The sequence below is a fragment of the Watersipora subatra genome, chromosome 4 (genome assembly GCF_963576615.1).
Source record: "Watersipora subatra chromosome 4, tzWatSuba1.1, whole genome shotgun sequence".
Taxonomy (NCBI): Eukaryota; Metazoa; Bryozoa; class Gymnolaemata; order Cheilostomatida; family Watersiporidae; genus Watersipora; species Watersipora subatra.
Window position 1 is genome coordinate 49,744,171 of NC_088711.1, and position 19,384 is coordinate 49,763,554.

At 35.4% G+C, this 19,384-nt stretch overlaps 1 protein-coding gene, 1 long non-coding RNA gene and 1 pseudogene across 2 annotated transcripts in view; 2 read left to right on the forward strand and 1 right to left on the reverse strand.

The window, feature by feature from the left end:
* The window catches only part of LOC137395051 (dolichyl-diphosphooligosaccharide--protein glycosyltransferase subunit STT3A-like), a 349,554-nt pseudogene that overhangs the window by 128,137 nt on the left and 202,033 nt on the right, over nucleotides 1–19,384 (forward strand).
* LOC137395053 (dolichyl-diphosphooligosaccharide--protein glycosyltransferase subunit STT3A-like) overlaps nucleotides 1–19,384 on the forward strand; it is a 164,017-nt gene that overhangs the window by 104,346 nt on the left and 40,287 nt on the right. The window lies entirely within an intron of this gene.
* Nucleotides 14,012–15,061, reverse strand: LOC137395058 (uncharacterized). The gene is made up of 3 exons (XR_010978438.1): nucleotides 14,956–15,061; nucleotides 14,752–14,815; nucleotides 14,012–14,125 (listed from the first exon to the last, which is right to left on the reverse strand). It is a non-coding gene; the product is annotated as an uncharacterized lncRNA (long non-coding RNA).

Below are 19,384 nucleotides of genomic sequence, written 5' to 3' on the forward strand. Positions count from 1 at the left end.
ACGTAATAATAAAGTTATGCAAACTTGTAGCTACAGCCTTCTTGTATATCGAACGAATGTCGAGTCACTTGTCTCGAATGATTTCACTCTCCCGTAAGGCCTCGGCTTTTTCCAAAGAAAAAGCAAAGCAAGCAGTTTTCTAATTATCCTAACCTTAGCTTTTCTATAAGCCGGTATTCATAAGGAATAATGGTCACTTCATCGCTCATAGATGACAAACAAGTGCGTGGAACACAGGTTATCAATAGCTTTGAAAAATTCCTTGAGAAGCTAAATCCTCAGGAAAGACAACAACCTGCGTTAGACAAACAGTGTAATACTAAAGGCTCGCTAATGCATAGTCTGACCACATAACTTTACCACAGAATGTTTCTGTTGTATAAAAAATCTCATTGAAGTTTATCTTAAACACTTGTAACTGTGTCTACATGTATATACATGTATTTATAATGACAGCTTCATAAAAAATCCTTCAGCTTGAGTATCTCACAAAATACAGGGCGATTAGACCGACTCCCCTAACGGCAGATCGACAGTTTGAATAAAGAAAAGAAGTAAAATCAGTGTCGTGTAGCCCCTATACGAAGCTTTAAAAGTAAACAGAAAAAAACTCTAATCCTTGTTAAGATACTTGCGTAGATCCTACTGCATGTTTATTATCAACGGGCTCTTGCGCAATGCCCCATTCAAATTAGCTCCATCCATAATGTTCTTTAGTGTAATTGGAACAAAGAATTGAATATATGCATGATCTCAAATTTTCTATAAAGCAGTCTCCAAACAAGTTTCTGTAATTTATGCTGTAATGACATTTTTTGTTTTCTGTATAATTTAAAAAGATTTCTACACATTTTTACTGACGATAAAATTGGAAATTAGATCTAGTTTGCATGCTTATTCGTGCCTATCTGATTGTAACGTCATTAAGGATTAGGGTACTTTTTTCACCCTGCCCATGGATTCTACTACTACTATTAATAGAACTAGTAGTGGTGGTAGCCTACTACTAGTAGCACTAATTGTTTTTTTAAAGGATAATTATATTGCTCTTTATATGGTACCTGTACAAACCTGTAATCCTTGCATATTGTATGGCTATACTGTGCAGGATTAGGGTCATATCTGGTACCTGGACAATCCTCTAGTGTAATCCTTGCTTATGGTATGGCTATACTGTGCAAGAATAGGGTCATAGTTGGTACCTATAGAAACTTGTAATTTTTGCATATAGTATAGCTATACTGTGCAGGGTTAGGCTCATATCTGGTGCCTGTAGAAACCTCTAAACCTTGCATATGGTATGGCTATACTGTGCCGGATTAGGGTCATATCTGGTATCTGTGCAAGCCTCTAATCCTTGCATATGTTATAGCTGTACTGTGCAGGATTAGGGTCATATCTGGTACCTGTACAAACATCTAGTCCTTGCTTATGGTATGGCTATACTGTGCAGGATTAGGGTCATATCTGGTACCTGTACAGACCTCTAATCCCTGCCTATCATATGGCTATACTGTGCGGTAATAGGGTCATATCTGGTACCTGTAGATACCTCTAATCCGAGCATAAGGTATGGCTATACTGTGCAAGATTAGGGTCATGTCTGGTATCTGTACAAACCTATAATCTTTGCTTATTGTATGGCTATACTGTGCAAGAATAGGGTCATAGTTGGTACCTATAGAAACTTGTAATTTTTGCATATAGTATGGCTATACTGTGCAGGGTTAGGCTCATATCTGGTGCCTGTAGAAACCTCTAAACCTTGCATATGGTATAGCTATACTGTGCCGGATTAGGGTCATATCTGGTACCTGTACAAACATCTAATCCTTGCTTATGGTATGGCTATACTGTGCAGGAATAGGGTCATATCTGTTACCTGGACAAACCTCTAATCCTTGCATATGATATGGCTATATTTTGCAGGATTAGGGTCACATCTTGTACCTATACAAGCCTCTAATCCTTGCATATGTTTTACCTGTACTGTGAAGGATTAGGGTCATATCTGGTATCTGTACAAACATGTAATCCATGCCTATGGTATGGCTATACAGTGCTAGAATATGGTCATATCTGGCACCTGTAGAAACCTCTAATCCGGGCATAAGGTATGGCTATACTTTGTAGGATTGGGGTCATATCTAGTACCTGTGCAAACCTCTCATCCTTGCCTATGGTATGGCTATACTGGACAGTAATAGGGTCATATCCGGTATCTGTACAAGGCTCTAATCTTTGCATGTTATGCATGTACCGCGCAGAATTAGGGTCATATTTGGTACGTGTACAAACCTCTAATCCTTGCCTATGGTATGGCTATACTATGCCAAATTAGGGTCATTTCTGTTACATGGACAAACCGCTAATCCTCACCTATGGTATGGCTATACTGTGCAGGATTAGAGTCATATCTGTTACCTGGACAAACCTCTTATACTTACCTATGGTGTGGTTATACTGTGCAAGACTAGAGTCATATCTGGCACCTGTAGAAACTTGTAATCTTTGCATATGGTATGGCTATACTGTGCCAAATTAGGGTCATATCTGTTACATGGACAAACCTTTAATCCTTCCCTATGGTATGGCTATACTGTGCAGGATTAGGGTCATATCTGTTACATGGACAAACATTTAATCTTTGCCATGGTATGGCTATACTGTGCAGGAATAAGGTTGTATCTAGTTGCTCTAGAAACCTCTAATCCGTGAATAAGGTATGGCTATACTGTGCAGGATTAAGGTCCTATCTGGTGCCTGTACAAACCTTTAATCCTTCCCTATGGTATGGCTATACTGTGCAGGAATAGGTTCATATCTGGTACCTGTAGAAAACTCTAATCCATGCATAAGTTATGGCTATACTGTGTAGGAGTAGCATCATATCTGGTACTTATACAAGCTCTAATCCCTGCCTATATTATGGCTATTCTGTGCAGGATTAGGGTCATATCTGTTACCTGTACAAGCCTCTAATCTTTGCATATGATATGGCTATACTGTGCAAAAATAGGGTCATATTTGGTACCTGTAGAAACCTCTAATTCTTGCATATAGTAGGGCTATACTGTGCAGGGTTAGGCTCATATCTGGTGCCTGTACAAACCGATAATCCTTGCATATGGTATGGCTATACTGTGCAGGATTAGGGTCATATCTGTTACCTATACAAGCTCTAACCCCTGCCTATATTATGGCTATTTTGTGCAGGATTAGGGTCATATATGTTACCTGTACAAGCCTCTAATCTTTGCATATGATATAGCTATATTGTGCAAGAATAAGGTCATATTCGGTACCAGTAGAAACCTATAATTCCTGCATATAGTAGGGCTATACTGTGCAGGGTTAGGCTCATATCTGGTGCCTGTACAAACCGATAATCCTTGCATATGGTATGGCTTTACTGTGCATGATTAGGGTCATAACTTTTACCTTTACTGTGCAGGATTCGGGTACCAGTACAGGCTTCTAAACCTAATAATATGATGTCGGCATGTTTAGTTGAAGTATTCAATATGAAGAGCGCATTACAAAATGTCTATGTAAAATTGGTCACTACTTCATTTTTGTTAGGTAACAGCGCAAATGAACGCATATAATTTCCCTTTACTTGTTTTGGTTAACAGTGTAATCTTCATGTACCTGTACATAAGTGCATGAGTTAATCACTTTATTTTTGTTTACACGTATTTATTTTTTATTGCACAAAATCATTGCCCATGTACATGTGTACTTTATATTTGTTACAGAAACAATCCCAACGAAAGGCCAACGCAATCACAAGGTCTCATAGAAGAAGTTTGAACAATCTTTTGAAGCGGTTATGTATGGTGGTTTTTAATTATTTAATTTAATATTCACCAATGTTTGATTGTCCATTTAATTGTATATGATGTTCTGCTGTCATTTTAAACTGGCAACTGGTCTCACCAACATAGCGTGTAGCAAATTCTTAGCTGGGTAATTTGCCATATAAGTCACATCACTTAGGTACAGGGTCTAACTTAATGCACAATATGCCACTAAGATTATGTTAGCAAATATTCTAAAAAAGAGAACAGAAGAGCTTGTGTACTTGAGTTTGTAGAAATAATAGGTTGCATATAAATAACAAGATTTAAGATAATTAATCTAATAGCATGTTCTATCTTCAACTGATTACGTGATTTTCTCTTATATAGGATGAGAACTTCTCACTGAGAAGTTGGCAGAAAAAGGACTAGAGCGTCTTGTGGTGGTCCATCTCAGAAACAAGTTGGTGAAAGTCGGTATGTTTACTTTTAAATAATTAGCACGTTTTTATTTCTAGAAAACAAAACAACAAACTAGTCAAATTCTACACTGTTTGATATTCTTGATAAGATGGCGCATATTAGTTAACACTTTTTGGGCATGCATTCTCTGGTAAACTTCAAAAAAACACTTTTGCTGGTTGTTAATGCAGGTGCCCTATAATCAATAACAAAAGATAAACTAGGTGTCATGTCCTTCAATCATCTTTATTAAAAGGTACTTCATATCTTGTGGCAAAGTGCCAAAGTAGTGGCAGCGACCAGCTGAGCAGCATTCAGTCTCAAAATATTGAGAAGTTGAGCACCTGTGACATTAATGTCATGACACTAGACAATAAACGGGCTCTCGTGAGCCCGTTATATTATTATATTTATTATATAATGTCTTCCTATCTCTCTGTGTATAGGTCATAACCATAGGAGGCGAAGCATTAGAGTCTGCATATAAGGCAGCACACAAAACTTTTTGATTCATTCTTATACCCAACTAGGTGATCTTTTCAACAATAAATAATATAAACGACGTAAACTATGAAGCGTTTTATTAATTAATCCTTAATTAACCTAGAATTACTAATCGTTTATGTATATCATGGAATAACCATTCAAGGATTTTGTAATATTGTTTGAAGCTCGGTTCCTGAGTCTTGGTTGAGCTACAGTCTTTCTGCAGGTCCAGTGTGAGAACTGGTGCCATGGTTATGGAGATTATGCACTTTCAGAGACAACTCAAGGCTGTCTATATCTCGAACAACTTTCACCTCATTGCTTTCTGGTCAGGGCAGAAGTCCTGTGTAATCTATACGCCAAAATTAGCATTTCTTTTTGAGCTTGCATATTACGGCCACTTACCCTTGTTTGTAGGATCTACAGGATCAAGAAGAACATGGGGCTTTTTAGACAGTCAGCTACCATGGAGGCCTGAAGAAGTACCTTTTGTTGCACCCAACAGAAGGCACGGTGAGTACAAATTTGTTGATGTTAAGTTTATAAATTGATTTGTTGGTGTTAGGTTTATAAATTGCGGGTAAAAACAAAAGGTTATGTCATAGTGTACACCAAAATTGGATCATATACATTTTCCTTTGCAGACAGAATTGTTTTTTTCTAGACTCTATTATTTACTTGCCTGACCTATAATTGTGAGATCTTTATTCATTTCAGTGGTAATTGGAGAGACTGTGGCTGTCCACAATATTAGGACTCTGGCTAGAGTGATAAAAGCCTATTACAGACATATAGTAAGTTTATGTACTATACTATCACAAACATTGTATCAAACTGTTGGATTTTGAACATTGTTTATGCATATGTTTGATCAACTACATGCATATAAGTATGATTTGGTATTAGGTTAATAAAATGATACTGTGAGTATCATCATAATATATAGTTTCTACGTCTCTAACCTATTTCTTCTGCTTCCAAGCCAAACAAGCACTTGCAATAGAAAAAAAACTCTGCCATGGTGTTTTACTTTTCTATTTTACTGTAACCATGGTAATTAGACATACATAACCTTTATTTTTTCTCTGGTATGTGTGATGCTAAAACATATTCCTTCCTTCCTCTATATCTTTACATTTTAAATGGATCAACTTCTAAAATATTTGCTTTGGTTAGATTCCATGCAGATATTATGACAAAATTATGTTATTTTAAAAACAATTTGCATTGTAGGACTGTTTAGAGGAAGAGGAAATAGTGATACAGCAGAACCATCCAACGACGGACCACTTTTCAGAACTATAACTTGTGTTAGTTCTTGCAAATGAGTTATTCGGCAAGGCCTTTGATAATTTTATCCAATATTCATATCAATAAAGGCATTACTGAATTTTATATATGCTATAAAATTGGTACAAAATCCAAAAATTTCAAAGGGAGGACAAGGTGTGCTCTCGACCAACTAATTTTGCCTGACCACTTCAAAACCAGTAATCCCTGATTATATATAACTATTATATGGACTGTTGCAAATAATTTAAGTGCTAGAGTCCTGAGAGTCCAGAGATAGTATTCAGAACACTTAGCACTCAATAAATAGCAGCAAAGCAGAGGATATTTCTATTGGTCAGTCTTCCTGCATATCTTATTGGTCAGGCTTCCTGCACATCTTATTGGTCAGGCTTCCTGCACATCTTATTGGTCAGGCTTCCTGCACATCTTATTGGTCAGGCTTCCTGCACATCTTATTGGTCAGGCTTCCTGCACATCTTATTGGTCAGGCTTCCTGCACATCTTATTGGTCAGGCTTCCTGCACATATTATTGGTCAGGCTTCCTGCACATCTTATTGGTCAAGCTTCCTGCACATCTTATTGGTCAGGCTTCCTGCACATCTTATTGGTCAGGCTTATTGATATTGGTATTAGTACTGAGTGAATTGTATTAAGATAAAGTTCTCTGTAAAAACAAAACCGAGATAAACAAGGCATACCTATTAACAATAAAGCATTAGAAAGCATGCAATAAAATTAACATTAAGCATTCACAATGATATACATAGTAGTAAACATATTGCAGAGTTTAAAACTACATATACATATATAATGGTTAATAAAAAATGTACAATTATTTCCATAATAGGCTTGTTGACCAATCAAATAAGTTGATAATAAGAGTAAACTATAAAATCTAAAATAAACAATAGTTATTGAACACAATCATACAGTTATAGCAAGCAACAAATAATATAAATCAGGTATGTGCAATTATACAATAGACAAGAATACATTAAATTCAATAAACTAAATAAACAACTATATACCTTCAATATATAAACAGAAAAGTCATAGGGGTTATTAAATATGTGTTAAAAATTACATTGGAACCTTGTCTTTTGCTTTCCTGCTTCTCTTCAAAGCTAATGAAAGAAGAGTAGCTATTTTGCAGAAAAGCTAATTTAATTGCAGGATAAGTGTTAATTACTTGTGTTGTATTATGCTGAAAGAAAAGTATTATTTCTACAATATTTATTAAGTATTTTTTGCTCACTAAATAGATGCTTGTTATTTGGCTATAATTTCGCATGGGTTTATCTGCTCATGTGTTTGTCTTTCGAAACGTGAGTACTAACTAGAGATCTATTTAATTGCTACTACATGGACTTGTGCCAATAATTTTTGTGCTGGAGTCCCTAGAGATCATTTAAAACACCGACCACTAAAACACGTTATAAATTATAGTTGCTATACATAATTTTTACTACTATATTTATACTACATATTCCAATCTTTCCCAAATTTCCTTAGCACTAAAAGTGACATATACTTTTGTGACATTTTGTTTAACAACTGTTGTACTCACGCTATACAGCTATAAAAGCGGGCGTCCACAGGCCAGAAATAATTCTTGTCTTCACCCTTCTAGAGTGATGAGCTAGCTGAATAAATTACACAGACCACCCAATGAGTAGTACCAACACCTTACAAGAGTCTTTGTTCATTGTAGCAGTAGATTATTTACAGCACTATGTCTACATGTATATATATAATACTCTGAGAAAATTTGATAAATTTTTACTTAACGATTAATTTTAATTAATCGTTAATTAACTAATATCATTTCACTGCTATAATAATTACATAACTAGGAGAATTTCAACTTTCAAAGATACAGGTATATGCATTATACATACATTTTGCTACTTTTACATTGTTTTATCACAAATTCAATGTTTTAAGAAAATATATCATAATAATCTATCACGCAAGTTGTATTATTTTTTAACAAGCAGTATTTCTATTGTCAGACAAAAAAATTGATGAAAAACTTTGCAGTTGGGCTAAGTCTCAGCAATTGAATAGTTTCTTTTCAGAAGTTATCCTCCCTTTATTTTAATCAACAACCTATACATACAATTTTTGCTTTAACCTTATAAAAATATTTTGATATTGTAATCTTATTAATAATCTGGTTGAGTTTTGTAATGGTTAGTTTAGCATATATCTATGCAATATTAGAAATTAGACTTCTATTGAAAAGACAAATCCAAATACAAACATGCAGTCAGACATATTTGTATGTTATTGTTCACTACCTTGTCACAGGTATCTCATCTACAACTTGTTCCATATGTGCAAATATATCATCAATTGATGGGTCAGAAAACTGTATTTCCGCACTAGAAAATCACTGCATGGGTGTCTAACATTAGTTCAAATCATCCTTGTTGTTGGAGTTGTCTGCCCGTGGACAAGCAACTCCACAGCAAGGTTCACATTATTCCTTGCATGATTTGAACTAGTCTAACATGTATTTTACCTTCAGTTGCCAATCGGTTTTATGGAGTTGTCCTATAGTGGCATGTGGACAGATTTTAAGCAGAGAATTAAATGCCAAGCGGGTACTGGCTTTCACAGATGGGCGCATGAACTCATGAAAACCAGTACCCTAGCTATTTTCAAGACAATTGTTTCCACTATACATATATACTTCTTAGACATATATAATTCATACGCTTCACACATGCCGATATCATGAATTATTATTTATTTACAAATTACAACAATATTATACTTACTCGTTAGTAGAATTGGTTAATCATATATGTAGACACTGGTTCATGTATATAACTGAGAATCGATATAAAATTCTAAGGAGAATCAGAAAAATTAAATTTTTCAACTCAAAATTCTGATACAAAGCAATTAAACTTTGTAGTTCTAGCGAAACAAAGAAATATAAACATTAACTAATGATTTAAGTAAAATTGTTCATACATTTGATTAACACCACGCCCCGAGATGAAAAGCAAAATGATAAATAAAATCTTTTAGAATAATAGCTTTTCAGATTGCCATTTAAAATACTAATAAATTCTAACTGCTAATCACCTTATTCAAAGTTTATTTTAGGAAAGATACCAGCTGCTTAATAATAAGGTCAGAGTTAGTAAGTGCCTCTCGTAGTTGAAGTGAATGGATTATGTTACGGAAGAATAAGAAAGTTTGTGAGCTAAAAAAGAAATTGTCTTGATACTGATAGCTTATAGAAGATTTTAGCTTCACAAATGTTGCATTCCGGTGCTCTGCAACTTGAGTGTTGATAGTTTTTAGATGTTCGTATGTATTTATATTATATCCACTGCAGCATCTGAATATATTTCTACATTCCAATCATCTACAAGTAAATCGCATACAAATATCATAAAATACAGAATGAAGTGTGAATGTGAATTCTACCTCAATAGCCTCAAATAAATAAGCACAAGTGAATGCAAATGGTAAAAAATGTGGAAAAAGATTTTCGCAAATTTCATAAAAGCAAATGCTCTCTAGTCATTATAATTTCTGCTAAATTAATTATCTACGCACATGGAATTTATAAGAAGAAATTTTAATACATTTTGAAAACCTCATTTAGCATAATCATTGTATCTCATCTATATTAAAGCCAGCATCGGCGGTTCCCATAAAGCGATCCAAATTAGTCCAATATGTTAGTTGAGTACATGTTATGTTAAATAACAAAGATACTTATTTAATCCTTCTAATAAATTAGTATTGAGCACATCTATATGTTTGCACTCATGAACAGTGCTCCATTTGCTGACAACATCTCTGGACAACATCACCTGCTGCACTTGTTCATTGCAAGAGGAATAGTATGAACCACGGATATTTATGATGACTTTGAACTCATGTTCCTAAACACATTACACCTATATTACACAGAATAAAGGAAATACATGCATTTCTACAGGGTTGAATGCTTTTATTATAACTTAATACGGGTTGTTTTACGGGCCGTAGTGTTGGAAAAGCATACCAAACATTTAGTATTTACACCCTCTTATAAACTGGAAATGACCTAATCCCTGTAAACATACAGGTGAAAGCTCTCATCCAACAAAAGAGTTAAATGCGTTTACATGCAAAAATACCTTCAAGTTGTAATTTTCACCATCAAGTTCAGGTAACACAAGCATCCTCTCAAAAACTGTGATGCAGTCATGCACAGATAAGGCTGATCTATATGATATAGTCTCATCAGCCATCTCACTAGTCTCACTATATTATCAATTAAAACAACTAAAAATGCTTTTACTTCTCTTCACAATGTTAGGCCAAAGGGACGGAAGAAAATAACTACTTTGCAAACAAACGTTTTACAAGGACATATTATTATTTCTTCATAGATGGCGCACGACCTAATCCATATGCATACCTTGCAATCCCACTTTAATAAAAAGCTTCAAAAATGAACATTCCATACATGCCACACAAATTGTACTTTGAATTGGGAAGTATTTAACTATATACACCTTTTTGTCATATGCAGGTAACCCGGTTTCCTACTTTAGCCCTGTTAGGCCCTGTGTTGCGTATACGCAACACAAACTTTGTAGGCAATTTAGTACCAAGTTAATATTGATGTTGCATTAAAACTGGATTTGTCTTATCCTAATGCATGTTTTCTACAAGGATTCCAAGGATTTTTGTTGGTTACATCAATCATGTGACCTAGGAGGGTGTTTCAAAGTTGCCCATGTGACTATATTAAAAAGAGGGAAAAGTTGCCATTTTAGCTTAGCTGTTCTTGCTTCCTCTCAGGTAAGAACTTTAGAATTTTTTTACATTAGACTCAAGTGCAGCGGTAGTTTAATTGTATAAACTATTTATGTTGCATAAATTTAGTCTATAACATCTTTTTTTGTGTGTGTCAAACTATGTGTTGCGCCATTGCAACATTGGGACTTGTGCACAACAAAAAATATAGATGATAAGTAGTGATAAATATCAGATGCTTTGTAACAATGAGGAAGCTACATTTTTCAATCATATATAAAATATTAGGTATATCATGATACAGACATTGAGATTTCATATATAATAATAATATTACAATTTGCATTTACATAAAGGGAAATTTATAATAATGTTTCGAATAATAATTATAACATAAATAAAATCACATTGAACATTTATAAGAAAGTGTAGTCTGGCTTTAGAAATATATAGTTATATAATAATATCTTATTAGTATAACTATTTATAATACATGTATCTCTTTATTTTGTTATGTAGGTATACCATAAAATCATGGCTCAACATCGCAGGATGACTGTGAACAATGTATTAGATGAGATAGATGGAAATAGCAGTGACTATGAAGGACTAGAAAGTGATGACGATGATGATTTTGATGCTACCCTACAAACAACTAACTTGCAACTACAACAGGTATATGCATTTTATAACAAATTATTCATATATTCACTAATGTACATACATGTACAATATAAGTTATATAGGCCTCCACATATATCCACATATCTGCAACTGTCCTTATACAGCGTACATACTAATTTATGTACATATACTACAGTATAATATAGTGTATACATCCATAATAAGCAAATGCCCATGTAGATACATTTATAGACATTTGCAAGAGCCTATGATACTCGGGGAACAAAATTTTACTGCTACATGGAAGCTGACTTTGACATTTTTTTTGCAAGGAGTCTGATAATGAATCAGAAGATGAAGAAGAAGAGGAACCAACAAATGGGAATGCAGTTCGGGGGCAGAGGAGAGAGTATCGGTGGCTCAAGGCTAATTTCACACCAACTGCATTTGATTTCACTGGTCCAAAACCTGAACCACCAGTAAATGGAGCGACTCACATCCCATTGGAATATTTTAGGCAGTTCATTTCTACAGAAATGATTGACAATATTGTACAGCAGACCAACATTTATAGTGTTCAGAAAACTGGAACTTCCGTTCAAACTGACCACAAGGAAATTGAAAAGATTTTTGGGGTGTATTTTCACATGGGTTTAGTTAGAATGTCATCAGTCAGACAATACTGGGAGATTGAAATCAGCTACCCTCCTGTCAGCACCGCTATAGGCAGAAATAGATTTTGTGACTTGCTCACCAAGCTGCATGTGGTCAACAATCTTACAGTCAGTGACGAAAACAAGCAGAAGGATAAACTTTGGAAAGTGCGACCTTGGCTAGAATCGTTTAGAGCAAACTGTCTCAAACTTAAACCAGAAGAAAACGTCAGCATTGATGAGATGATGTGCGAGTTTAGAGGAAAGACAAACCCCATACAGCAGTACATAAAAGGAAAGCTACATCCATGGGGGTTTAAAATCTGGGGAAGGGCTGACCCAGCTGGCATTTTATATGACTTTGACGTCTACCAAGGTGGAACAGGTCAAATAAGTGCATTAGGCCAGGGAGCTGATGTTGTTCTAAAACTCACGGAATCATTGAAATATAATTCTAATTACAAAATATTTGCTGATAACTTTTTTACTAGTTTGGGATTGATAACTGCTCTAAATGAAAGAGGAATGAGATACACAGGGACAGTAAGAAAAAATAGAATTGGCCAATGTACGCTACTGCAAGAAAAAGAGCTAAAGAATAAAGGGCGTGGTACCATCGATTATCGAGTAGATCAAAACCATAACATCATTGCAGTGTGATGGTATGATAATAGGGCAGTCAGCCTGCTTTCTTCTGTCACAGGTGTTGAGCCAACACAGCAAGTCAGGAGATGGGTAAAGATAACTATTAGTACTTTGAAATGCCAGCTATAGTAGCAAGCTACAACCAAAGCATGGGCGGCGTTGATCTCCTAGATTCATTTACCGCAGCTTATCGATTCAAGCTAAGGTCATGAAGATGGTATATGTATTTGTTTTGGCATATTGTAACATTAGCCTTGGTAAATGCCTGGAACATAATATGTAGAAGAGAACATCGGCTGCTAGGACTACCCAAGAAAGAAATGCTTCGCAGAAGGAAATTTCAGTTAAACATAAATGTAATCAGTTCATACTTGTTATACTACCAGATAATATCCTACATAAATGTACATATATTTATGTATATGATATAATACACCTATACCGCATTGTATAAGAAAACAAATTAGATGTGCTGTAGATGTACCTATATGCTGATAGTGACTTCTGAATTTTGCATATAACAACAAATGCAACCCTTATTTGGGGTAAATTGTAATGATACACATTGTAGGCTGGTGTAGCTGATGCTTTGATAAAAGTCAATACAGTGAAGAGAGGTCGGCCATCCTTAGATGACTCAGCGGCAGCAAAAAAAATTTCTAAGGTGGTACATGTAGTTGTCAATGAGGATGTTAGATTTGACAACATAGGCCACTGGCCAAGAAAATGTGAGAGCAGGGGTAGATGTAGGCATTGCAAGCTAAAGAACAGTTATACTACTACTGTATGTATACAATGTGAAGTTCGATTGTGTTTTACGGAGGATAGAAACTGCTTCACAAACTTCCACAAAAAGTAGTAGTGGAAATTATCAGACCTTTTGATATCATAAAATAATTTTCTAGCCATCAGTTAATACTATTTTTATTATCATTATTATTGTAATTATACAATAATAATGTTCTGTTGGCATTTATTTTGTGGCTTTCAACAATACATTATGCTCGTTAACAATGAAAATAGCTGTTGTTTTCATTCACTTATAGCCCAATGTTGCGTATATGCAACATTTATAAAAAACAATGTATATTACCTATCATGAAAATTTTTTTTGGTAATTAGGTCAAAATCTTTCTTTCAGCTCATATAAACCAAGGAAATAATTTTAGAATCAATACTTATACCTCTGGGCTTATCAGGGGTAAACTAAAAGTATGTAAAATTGGTTTATAAGTAGGTTAATTCTGAACACAGTTATCAACTGCCATAATACCTACCATACACGGGTTTCAATAGAATCCTTACCTGCAATACATCTTGTTTGTTCCACACAATCCCCATTATTCAGCAATTCACTATTACCTGCAACCTCATTTCTCACAACTTGACTGCTAAAACCAAAAAGTGGTTTATATATAACTGGTCATTTCACCACCCCTTTACAGCGCATTGCGTGAGTAATAGCAACTAGGTTGGAGGAAAAAAGATTGGGCACTCCTCAAAGAAAATATTACTAAAACTATATAATGATCCCAATCACTCAATTAGTGGGCAGTAAATTTTTCAGAGTTTGACCCCTCAACAGCGCAGCTCAGAGACCATGGGAACAATGACGAACTAGTGCTGCGCTAGGCAAGAATCCGACTACCTAACTTACTCGGGTATAATAACTTTCACTACCGTACTCGGAGTACCCAAAACCCGAGCTTGAAAAGACAAACCGTTATCCTTGTGATCATAAAACCTTGCCCCGTACTAGGACAAACCCTATCCATGAGTGTCAAATAAATTTGCTTCTCAGTATTTATCCGTAGACTCTGTCAAGAGTGCTCAAACAGCAAACCGTGTGCTTAGTATATGCTACAGGATGGTACAACACTACATGGATAATACTCAACCAAAACAAGCTAAAGGTTACTCAAACTATGGATAATCAGGGTTATCTATGCAGCTCTGAGGCCAGAGAAAGTTGACAATTAGCTAGGCACAAACATTCACAATAAAAATAGTAACTTACACATTGGGTTCCTGACTACCGACTGCTTGTGATGTAGGTCTACCAATATTTCATTTCTCATTGTCTAAAACTGTACAAATTCAAGTTTTAAGGCCTTTAGTTTACATTTTCAGTTTTATTACATAAAGCTTTCCTTTGACTAGGCATCATAAATACTTAAATATTAATCACACACAACCAGCAGTTACTAGCTAAAATAAATACCAGGGCATGAGAAATTGTAAAGGGAATGTCTCTTCTCAAAATGGAATATTTTTCTCCATCTGCACTATTTGATGTAACACATTACTTCTAGCTGTCCTGCGCAGCCTTCTTATCTGAAAAATAGATAAAGATATAAAACATTAACTACAGCTCGACTAAACAGTAGAGACGTTCTAACCTAAACCAAGAAAGTATTTGTTCACACTCAATGAGCAGTGTATCTGTCGACATACTCACCTTTTTGATATAGTCACGATTATCTTCCATTTCTTTTTCGTCAACTTTCACAAACCTAAAAATATACATATTACGGGCAAATTTTACATATTAATAAGACTGACTCTATGCTGTTTGATATTTTTTGCGTCATTTTATACTGAGGGAGACTTGTGCCAGACAGGCCAAAATCAAGATTGTGTACCATAAACATTGTATGCCCAAAGTATATAAGGAATACTTAAATTGACTTCACAAGCCTGACAGATATATTTTAACATAACAAAATATAATAAACAAAATCCACATGCTTTCATTACCCAAGTAATGACGAAATAAAAAAAACATGTTAGCCTCCCTTACCCAAAGATTTTCAATGCTAAAACTATATATAAAATGCCACACTCACCTGAAGTGTAAACTGTTACGGCCTTAGTTTAGACATTTTAGTACGATTATTTCCATACACTTTGAAGATCTTCAAACCATTGATATATCTAATCTAGCCTCGGTCTATTCTAATCTAGCCATAGGTCTATTTAAAATGAATTTAAAAAGCAATTGTTGGCTAGACCAATTATGGTAAAGAGCCAATGACAAAAGGACAAGCCACAACCATGGGTGAGCCATCATTTTGCAATGGCAAGGCATTAATAAATCCTGCACAGTATAGCCATACTATATGCAAATATTAGAGACTTGTATAGGTACCAGATATGACTCAATCCTGCACAGTACAGCATAGCCATACCCTATGCAAAGATTAGAAGCATGTACAGGTAAAATATATGATCCTAATCTAGCGCAGTATAGCTATGCTGTATGCAAAAAGTAGAGGTTTTTACAGGTACCATATATAACCCTAATACTGCACAGTATAGCCATACTGTATGTAAGGATTAGAGGTTAGTACCGGTATCATATATAACCCTAATCATGCACAATATAGCCATACCCAGGAGTTTCAGGAGGGAAGGACTTGGGTCTCCTTGGGCCCCATATCACATGCGCTAGATCAGATATACAATCCAAACTGGACCCGGTTTACTTACATTCTGGAGGGTTAAAACATAACACGTAGCTCCAAGTAAACCCTATTAGTTTACTGTTACTACAGTGGTGCATGTGATATGGGGCCCAAGGAGACCCTAGTCCTTCCCTTCTTGCACAAGGTTAGGGTTTTATGGTTACATGGTACAAGCCTCTAAAACTTGCTGTATATGGTTATGCTGTTCAGGATAGGGTCATATAGTGCACACGGCCTCGAATACTTGCATATGGCTATGCGGCTATACGCTCTACACTATAGCAGAACAGGGTTGATGGTAAACTTCAAGTTTAGGCCTAATCCCCCATGATGTGCCAGTGTACTCCACTACATACCGTTCACTTTAGATTACATATAATCAGTTAATCCACTATGTACACTGTCCTCTTTGTATACTACGTATTAATAGTATTTATTGAGCAACATCACAACAACACCACACCCGCATAAACAAAAACAATTACATGACTTTGGATTGGAATGGATTGTAGCTTAGGTTGGACTAATTTACTATATTACGCCCCAAATGGATGATAATAAAGACATCCACAAACCGAAGCCACAATCCAGTCTAACCAAGGTTGACTGTGTCTACTACTACTGCTACTTACTACAACTCCTGACCCAACACCACAGTAACAAGTAGGTCTACTACAACAAGTACAACAATTTCCAGCATATGTGACATGCCATCCGTGGCAGCGGAGTAAGAGTATAAAGATTGCTTCAGTGTTGGTGGTTCCCACAGGAAGCCAGGTCTAGGGACTATTTTAGAACTTATCACAACAGACCTGCCAACCAAACATGGGGGAAATGTGTGAGATGAGACAAAAGTTTATTTTTTGTATTAGATTTTGGGGCAATGTGTGGATTAAAAAAAAACTAAGTAACTATTTCTCAATAAAAGAACCATAACCAATAGGTAGATTCTGTATATAATAACTTCAAAATTGGGCACTTTTTTAAATGTTTGCTAGTAGTAGTAGTACGTAGTAAATGAGGGCAATTGAGTGAGACCCGAGTGAGAGCTTGATATCTGTGAGAGAAATGAGTGAGAATGAGTGAGAGTTGGCAGATCAAAACAAAAAAATCATATTGGTTGGAAGGGCATTATAATAAACAAATCTGTTTGCTTTGATTGGAAAAATCTAGTTCCTATCCAAAAAGTCCTGCGATCGCGGTGCGCGATATACGGTATATACGGTAGAAGAATTTCCTATCTTAAATGTCTCGCAACAACCCGCTTAATCTCTCTCACTCCAATCCTGCGTGTAATTGATATTGTAAGTAATAAGTAACTGTAATTTATTCAGAACAGTGTACCATCCTCATTTTGCTACTAGCCCGAGGTGAGATAAGTAGTTAGTGAATGGAGCCTTGTTGTAAAATAATAAACCAACACCAAGTCTGGCTTGCATACAGGCTAGACCGAGGCTAGACCATCCACAGAGGGAGAGCAGAAAGTTCAGCAACATTTGTTATTGAGCTTGGTGCTTTCCTCCTGTGATAGCTATAGTTCATCTTGAGTGGTATTATTGTTTACTAGGTTTGTTTATTTTAAGAATTATTATATGATGAAACATTTACGTCAACATCCCAAACACCCACCCTCTTTTTCCTTGTTAATATTATCGCTTTTTGTGTGGCAGACTGATTGTAGTGGCAAACTTTTGATCGTTACTGTGTAGACTTATTAGGACTAAAGGTTAACATAAATCTCAGTCAATCAATAATCAGTACAGGCCCAGGCAAAAGTAAGTGCAATGTAACAGTAATTATACCTTGCACAACATTACCCACTTACTTTAAACGACTGCAGCTGTACCTTTTTCACTTGTCAGCATCACTCTTTAGAACAAGATTGCATTGGTCAGTAGATTTGCAATAGGGTTTGATGTTTGTTAGTAGTAGTCTGAGCCAAATACTGGTATTATTTCCTAAACTACTGTTACAGTACCCGTTCTGTTTGTTTACAGCTTTAGGACGGTGGTTACTCCATTACTATGTACAGAGTAGGCTACATGCGCTCAGTACTTTAGATGGTCTTCAAGCACCCATAGAATAATATGAGCTGAGACACACGATGAAGTATGTGGTCGCAAAGCAAGACAAGAGCTTCACTGCTCCACTCAATGCCGGTATGCTCTTAATGTTCTGAAACTGGTTACTTACAGGCTTAAATGTGTATATATAAATATATTTATGTTATATATATATTTATATATAAACACTGATAATAAATATAATTGAACATTATATATATTTATATATATATATATATAATGTTCAATTAGGCCTGCCTGGGCTAGCAGGGAGTCTGGAGTGACAGATTTTATTGCATGTATAACAAGCTTTCAGTTTTTGTTTAGTGATATTACACTAGGTTTTTCGGTTTAGTTACTAATAGGGTATGAACCCTTGAAAGACTACGCAATATATGAAGACCTCAATGGAAGAACGATCAATGTCACAATGCTCAAGCATGAGATATAGCCATTTTAAAGTTTAAAAACTAGGACATTGATCAGTTTTGCAAAGAGGTAGTTTATTTTAAGTAGGGATATCCCTAGACCTGGATCATTTTTGCTGAAAGTTTGTCAGAGACTAAACTTTGTGACCAGAACTATCTTATGGAAAATAAACCTAGTATTTTGAGAAAATGTGACATTGATCTTTCTTTCGTTGAGGTCTTCATATATATATGTATATATATATACACGTATATAAACGTATATATATAAACTTTTCTTCTGTTTGGTGTGCTATAATTTTTTCTATTTCATTAATCTTTAGAAAGTCTTGCAAAGAAGTTCAGGCGTTTCGTCAGAAAGATTCCGAGTGCGATTGTTGGTTCGAAGATAATACTATGCAAACATGGCTGAGATATCAACAGAAGGAAGAAGCAGCAATACAAAGACAAAGTGCAGGTGAGTGACAGCGATATCTTTGTGTATAGGGCTGACGTACTGCACTCATGGTAGATGTCAATAGCAATGCTACTTTCCTACATGTATCAGGCTCGTCTGCTTTTTTCTTACCCTAATTATATTTTGTGGTTTCAGCGTAATCTTTCATCTGCTTCACTCAGTGATTTCATGCTTAGTTGGGTCATATAAAATATCTGTCTAACTGTGTTGTAGAAGGAGATTAATTCTGATCATCCAT